An 8465-nucleotide genomic window follows, 5' to 3' on the forward strand; every position below is an offset into this window, starting at 1 on the left:
ACTAAAGCAGACATGTTGAAAACTTCATAATAGTAGTTCTAACTTTTGAACTTTGCCATCTTTTTACCTGAAGTAGAACCCACTATTGATAGAGCAGCGTAGGTTGGCATATGGCCAGATAATGCCTTTTTGCATATCATTTTAAGGAATAATTTATGATTTGATTTTAGCATTAACAGCAACCAGAAAAATATGCAGTTAGAAGTGCTGATAACCTCTTTAGGATTTTACCTTGGACCTGAAAAATACACAGTAAGAGGTTTCCATAAATCAGTAAGATTTGTAGACAGGCACTTGCTTTGAATTGCCATTGATCATTTTTGAAACAGAAAGTATTCCAAGCTTTTAGCAGCATAATGTCTTAATAGAGAAAAGTATAACATGTTTATTATAAGACATCATTGTAAATATTTCATTGTTATTTTTCTTGTGTAGCGTACTCAGAAAAAGGCTAAACATGTTTTTATTTCTTATTTTGTTTTATTAAGTTGCCGTAAGAGGATTTTCTTACTTATGTCCACTGAATTGTTAAAGTGTTTTAATGGAGTTCTCTTAAAAAACCTGAACATATCTTGTATTCTAGGAAAAAGTTACAAGATTGACAGATATATCAATAAGCCCTGGAATAAAAGCTGAAAGGAAAAACTGAGTTTCATCCCTTTCATTAGTTCAGCAAATGTTCTCCACCTGAAGCTTAATCAGAGCTGCAAGTCTGGACTAGAAATTTCTTACACTGATTAATTCAGTATTTAAAAGTTTTAAGTTTCAACAAAACTTCTTCAGGTGGTAATCCTCTAGGTTTTAAAGCTACTTGATTAAGGTAGTTCTGCACGTTCAGATAGAATTTTTTTGACAATGAATTTGATTAAACTCTGTTTTTTTTTTCAAAACTTCAGAACATACTTAGAAAATTCAGCAATTAAAAAAGGTAGGGTTGTGTGCTTGATTTTTTGCTAGACTGGTTTGAAAATTTTGAGCCTCATGAAACTCCTCACAGTTGTAAATAAACATATGGCCTATAATTTGGTGGAATAAAATGTATAGGTCTGTGTGCTTATGTTTGAGATATTCGACCATGATTAAAGTGAACCACACATTTCATGCTAATTTTGACACATTATTTTGAATATTTAGTTTAACTTAAGAAAGATATTAATAGTGCCGTTGTAATAAATTTACTCACAGGTTGCCATTAATTCATAAAATGATTTTCATTTCCGTATGCCGAATCCAAGCTTAATTTTATATTTTCTGGATAAATGACGTAACGCCATCACTTCCGGTTTATCAAACTTGCAGAACTATCTTAAGTGAGATTGGTAAACTCATACCCAGGATCGAGAAAATAAATGAAGAAATTAAAACGTTGATGTATTTTACTTCTCTTGAAACATTGTTTTTAGCTCACCTGAGCATGAAATGCTCAAGGTGAGGTATTGTGACTGGTCATTGTCTGGCATGCGTCGTGCGTTGTCCGTCAACATTTGCCTCAAACTTTATGAATCTTGGTCAGAATGTTTGTCTTGATGATCTCTAGGTCAAGTTCGAAATTGAGTCATGTGGGGTCAGAAACTAGGACACCAGGTCAAACCAAAGGAAAAGCTTGTGAACATTCTAGAGGCCACAATTGTGACTCAATTTTTATTAAACTTGGTCAGAATGTTTGCCTTGATGATCTCTAGGTCAAGTGCGAAACTGGGTCATGTGGGGTCAAAAACTAGGTCAGTAGGCCAGATCAAAGGAAAATCTTGTTGACATTCTAGAGACCACAATTTAAGTTTGAAACTCATGAGAATTGGTCAGAATGTATGTCTTGATGACCTCTAGGTCAATTTCGAAACTGGGACATATGGGGTCAAAAAGTAGGCCACTAGGCCAGATCAAAGGAAAATCTTGGTAACACTCTAGAGGCCACGTTTATGACCATATGTTCATGAAACTTGGTCAAAATGCTTATCTCGATTATCTGTAGCCCAATGTTGAATCTGGGTCCTCTGGGGTTTAAAACTCGGACACCTGTTAAAATAAAAGAAAAACCTTGTGTATGCAATAGGGGCTGCATTTTTCATTTGAAGTGCATAAAACTTTGTCAGAATGTTTGACTGCATGAAGTCTCCGATGAATTTCATCTTGGTCACATGGGGTCAAAAACTAGGTCACCAGGTCAAATCAAAGAATAAGCTTGTTTACACTCTAGTGGGCACATTTCTGATTCTATCTTCATAAAACTTGGTCAGAATGTTTGTTATCATAAAGTCTTGGAAGATTTCAAATCTGGGTCACGTGTGGTCAAATACTAGGTCACTTGGTCAAATCAAAGGAAAAGCTTTTATACACTCTTAGAGGCCACTTCTTTGCTCCAATCTTCCTGAAACTTTGTCAGATAGTTTGTCATTTTGTGTCGATTTGCCGTAAAACCCAACTCACTCACTCACTCAGATAGTTTGTTTTCATGAAATCTTGGACATGTTCGAATCTGGGTCATTATGGGTAAAAAATTAGGTCACTAGGTCAAGTCAAAGAAAATGCTTGTATACACTCAAGAGGCCACATTTTTGGTCCAATCTTGATGAAAATTGGTCAGAATATTTGTCTCCATGAAATCACTAGGTAAAACATGTTTACACTGTTACGGTGTGTTACTCAGGTGAGTGACCTAGAGCCATCTTGGCCCTCTTTGTTTTTACTTCACAGGGATATTTTTCAAATATTCATACATCGTTCAGTTAATACCAAAAGTCAGTTTTACGCAAATGCTGTTCTCTTTTTAAGGAGGACTTGATTTTTACGGAAAAATGTGAACAAATTGGTTTTAAAAAGTCTGTTATTGATGGTGTTGAGTGATGCTTTAGTTGCACTATACAGTTAACTCTAAACAATGGATATGATTCTTGATATATTGTAAAGGGTGTTTAAAAAATTTGCTCCTATTGGGAACAGCCATATATTTTAACTGATATGCAAGTGACAATTTGAAGAGTCCAAATGTTTCACCCAAAGACTTCCTGTGATCCTGGTATAGGTGTACTGTACAAGATGAATGTGTGATATTTGGTGAAAGTTTGTCTTGTAAGTTCTTTCATAGAATGTAGAAAGTGGTAATATTCACTGAATTTCATGAGGGGTTGGCTTGTTTGAAACTGTAAAATGTAAAGGTATTGCAACAGAAGTAAATTGTTTGTGCAACAATGTAGTAGTTGATCTAACATAGTATGTAAGTGTTATGATCAATGAATGAATAATGCTTGTTTACTTTGAAAAGTTGACCTGTTATGTGTCAGAAGGAATTGTATTTTTTTGAATAAAAAGTCTTAAATTAAGCAAACTTCTGTATCCGAATATCCTAACATATTCGCGTTTTACATGACTGAAATACTATACAAGGTTAGTTCAATAAATACGTAGACTGGTGCTACAATTTTCTCCCATCTGAGCAAAACATTAAATAGTAAAAGAATTTGGGAAAACACTGACAGAAACTTTTGCATACTGTAGAAAACAAGTTTTAATTGACCTATCTTAAAAGATAGTTTAGTCATCAATTAGGATTAATTTTGATAAGGCATAATACACCATAAATAGATTTTTTTTTTTATGATTTCCAGTGAAATGAAAGACCAAAGAAATCCTACATGTTTCAGTTAAATATATATTTTATGTTTACCGAAAGTGTTATTTTGTTGAAAATGATTATTCTTATTCTTCATATGATACACTTGAGTTTTAATCACAGACATTCAACTGTTGTTTATATGGCTGAAAAATTGTTGAAAAAGACATTAAACAAACACGCACGCACGCACACACACACACACAATCACAGACATTGTTCAGCATATTTTCTATAAATTTAAAAATATTATTCAATTAATTACAAAAGAATTTGTAAACAAAGTTGATGTTATAAAGATATGTCTGACCTGGGCCCCACAGCATACTCCTTAAACAAATGACCATGTGTTAATTTCAGATTTGGTACATAGGTAGCAGAGACACTTGTTTCAAAATGATAATACTTAGATGTCTGTATTGGCTAGCTTTTAAGTTACGGCATCAGTCTACATATTTATAGAATGACCCTCGTACATGTCTTACCGTATAGCGGGTTATTTCTGCGGTCAAAAAATTCTGCGTTTTGGTTCCAAAAATTATGGAATAAATTTCTGCGTGTTTTATTTCTGCATTTTTACATAAAAGGAACATAAATTTCTGCGTTTTCACATGAAAGGAAGAGAGATTTCAGCATTTTCGATGCCAAGGAGGAGGTAATTCCCCGCATGATGCGTGGCCGTGAGAATGACTAGTTCGTGAAAAACAATAAACTAAATAAACGTTAACTGCTGTAAAGTAAGTTTGTATTTAATTAATACAGTGAAAGCTATTATAACATGTGAATTGAAAACAATATATGTAAGCAAACTGTAATAACATGAGAAAAAAAAAATGCTTTCTGTTGGATTAACAGTTAGAACTTTGATTGACCATCACACTCAATTATACCATTATCGGTAATTGATAGATTACGGTGGTAATGTCAGATAATTAGACCGTGCCATTGTGAGCTTCGGATTGCCTAGGGTAACGAAGCGTGAAACACGTTGGTGAAAAAATGCAGGTTTTTTCTGCGGTTTAAATTTTTGCTGGGTAAATATTCTGCTGGAAATATTTTTGCGATTATACCGAGATACCGCAGAAACGCAGAATTTTCCCGCCCGCAGAAATAACCCGCTATACGGTACCTTATATGTTTTTGTTTCACAGGTTTACTCTTCCAAAAACAACACTTTCTTTCTACATTTACAATACGTATATTTTATCTGCTTTTTGACACTTGATGTTTTGATGTATACTACGAGGCTCGCTACTTTGAAATATTGAAGAAATGTAACAGTTTTGTTCTTGATTGTCATTTACGGTCATAGATTTGCTTGTAATAAACAGATGAAAAGCAAACAAATTGATAAATATGTAAGATTTAATTGCTGTGTAACTTTGTTTGCTTGAGCTGAGGTTGCTGGAACACCTCCCTTCACTTGAATATCCAGTGCAGGCAGAATCACTATGTAATAAGTGAAGAAAGGTGGGAACTCTTGAAACTCACTCGTGTACCTGTTGGTTATATTATAGTATAGATAACACCTTTTTGCTCAGACAACAAAAGATGCAAGTTGATATTTGCTTGACTTGATGTTTTTACAACTTAAAAATTACTTACTATCAGTTGAATTATTTACATTTTATGTATTGACATGTCACTGTAATGAGCAATTTACTTAGTAATACATACATAGTTATTTAATGAAAGCAAAAGCTCATTTAGTTCATTTAAAAAATAAATCTACAATTGACCTTTTTAGATAAATTCAACATGTACACCTGTGACTTTAGATATTCATGATGTTGAAACTGTGTACTCTTAACATGATTTATTTTTTGACTAGTGCATATTACTTCAAGAACTAAATATATGACTTTTTCACATCTTACAAAAATATTGCAATCAGTGTGTTTTTAATTAGAATATATGATGAAGTACTTACAAAAATATTGCAATCAAGTGTGTTTTGAATTAGAATATATAATGAAGTACATTTGTATATTCCTTGATATTCTTAACATGATTAGCTGTCACAGATACACATGTTCGTCCGGTAAGTTTTGACCATAAACTGGAATGGCTCAAACAGATTTTGTCCCCACTAGTTCGAGTGAGTGAAGCTGGATAGTATTTTTTATTATGTATCAGACAATACAGATTACTGGAAGTAGATGTGTATAGTAATTTTTTTGCCTTCATAAAGTATTTTGTCCAATCTGCTACTGCGTGCAGATTTAATTAGATCATTTTCTTGCTTTTACCTTTAATCAGAATCATTTTTATTTGGTTTAATTCTTCATTTTATGTTTATACTGCAAAGTCATGCATCATGTCTCCCTTTTTGACAGTTTTTCCACAGAATGTTTAAGTGTGGCAAAGACAAAATTATTGCTTTGAATATTATGTTATCTTAGTTTTGTATTTAGGTTACTACAGGCCTGGAGCCTTGATATTTTCCTTTCAACATAGACATTAATATTTTACATAAATATCTTGCTTGGGTTGTTATGTGAGAAAACCATCCATCTGGTTTGCTGAAGGTCAGTGGTATACCCAGATGCCCTGAAATAAAGCAGGGAGTGGCACCTTCTGTTTTCCTCCGGCATTAAAACATGTAACCATAATACATTAAGTGTCTGTGTTATTTGAAATCTGGCAAAAAGGTACCATGAATGTTAAGATAAAGTTATGATACTCTAGGGCAGTCAGTATATCTGATTTGGGAAAGTATAAGATTACATACCTGAAGATTGAGAGCTCAGTTCCATTCAAGGCCTATTTCTCTATGATGATTTGACTGAAAATAAACGTGTCTTTTGTTGCCTTCATCAAATACAGTATCGTTTGTAAATTCTGGAAGACAAGTTCAGGGACACTATTTATCTAAAGTCTTTAGCATTTTAACTCTAATGCTGTGAACCAGGATCACATCAAAAACCGGAAAGTGTCGTATGACCTATAATTGTGTTGGTGTGATGTTAAACCTAACAAATGCTGTGAAAAAAGCTATTAGACACAAAGATATTGACCTGTAAACTTGAATTAGGGTCAGACAAAATGTACTGCAGTATTTTATGTAATTAAGGAGATGGCAAAGTTGTACTCTGTATTTTTGAGCCAGGGCAGCTTACGTGCAGATATGGCAGTAAGATATATTTATGTTGTTTCTACACTTATTTTTTTAATGCCTATAAAGAGTTTGTCTTGTCTTTTATGTAAACACTGGAACATAGGGACATACTGCAAGTGAATGTTTTCAATATGATGATCCTGAAAATTATTTGAATTTAGTGTACTAGTATTTACTTGCAGATTCAGTATTTTTAGCTCACCTGTCACAAAGTGACAAGGTGAGCTTTTGTGATCGCACGGTGTCCGTCGTCCGTCGTCCGTCCGTCAGTCCATGCGTGCGTCCGTAAACTTTTGCTTGTGACCACTCTAGAGGTCACATTTTTCATGGGATCTTTATGAAAGTTGGTCAGAATGTTCAACTTGATGATATCTAGGTCAAGTTCGAAATTGGGTCACGTGCCGTCAAAAACTAGGTCAGTAGGTCTAAAAATAGAAAAACCTTGTGACCTCTCTAGAGGCCATAATTTTCAATGGATCTTCATGAAAATTGGTCAGAATGTTCATCTTGATGATATCTAGGTCAGATTCGAAACTGGGTCACATGCGGTCAAAAACTAGGTCAGTAGGTCTAAAAATAGAAAAACCTTGTGACCTCTCTAGAGGCCATATATTTCACAAGATCTTCATGAAAGTTGGTCAGAACGTTCACCTTGATGATATCTAGGTCAAGTTCGAAACTGGGTCACGTGCCCTCAAAAACTAGGTCAGTAGGTCAAATAATAGAAAAACCTTGTGACCTCTCTAAAGGCCATATTTTTCATGGGATCTGTATGAAAGTTGGTCTGAATGTTCATCTTGATGATATCTAGGTCAAGTTTGAAACTGGGTCACGTGCCATCAAAAACTAGGCCAGTAGGTCTAAAAATAGAAAAACCTTGTGACCTTTCTAGAGGCCATATATTTCATAAGATCTTCATGAAAATTGTCAGAGTTCACTGATGATATCTGGTCAGTTCACTGGTCACGTGATCAAAAATGGTCATAGTCATATGAAACTTGTGACTCTCTAAGGCATATTTTCAGGATCTGTATAAGTGTCTGAATGTATCTGATAATCTAGGTCAGTTGAACTGGGTCACGTGCCATCAAAACTAGGTCAGTAGGTCAAATAATAGAAAAACCTTGTGACCTCTCTAAAGGCCATATTTTTCATGGGATCTGTATGAAAGTTGGTCTGAATGTTCATTTTGATGATATCAAGGTCAAATTCGAAACTTGGTCACGTGTGGTCAAAAACTAGGTCAGTAGGTCTAAAAATAGAAAAATCTTGTGACCTCTCTAGAGGCCATGTATTTCATGAAATCTTCATGAAAATTTGTCAGAATGTTCACCTTGATGATATCTAAGTCAAGTTCGAAATTGGGTCACGTGCCGTCAAAAACTAGGTCAGTAGGTCAAATAATAGAAAAACCTTGTGACCTAACTAGAGGCCATATTTTCCATGTGATCTGTATGAAAGTTGGTCTGAATGTTCATCTTGATGATATCTAGATCAAGTTCGAAACAGGGTCATGTGCGGTCAAAAACTAGGTCAGTAGGTCTAAAAATAGAAAAACCTTGTGACCTCTCTAGAGGCCATACTTGTGAATGGATCTCCATAAATATTGGTCAGAATGTTCACCTTGATGATATCTCGGTCAAGTTCGAAAGTGGGTCACGTGCCATCAAAAAGTAGGTCAGTAGGTCAAATAATGAAAAAACGTTGTGACCTTTCTAGAGGCCATATTTTTCATGG

This window comes from Mercenaria mercenaria, chromosome 3 (assembly GCF_021730395.1).
Source record: "Mercenaria mercenaria strain notata chromosome 3, MADL_Memer_1, whole genome shotgun sequence".
NCBI lineage: Eukaryota > Metazoa > Mollusca > Bivalvia > Venerida > Veneridae > Mercenaria > Mercenaria mercenaria.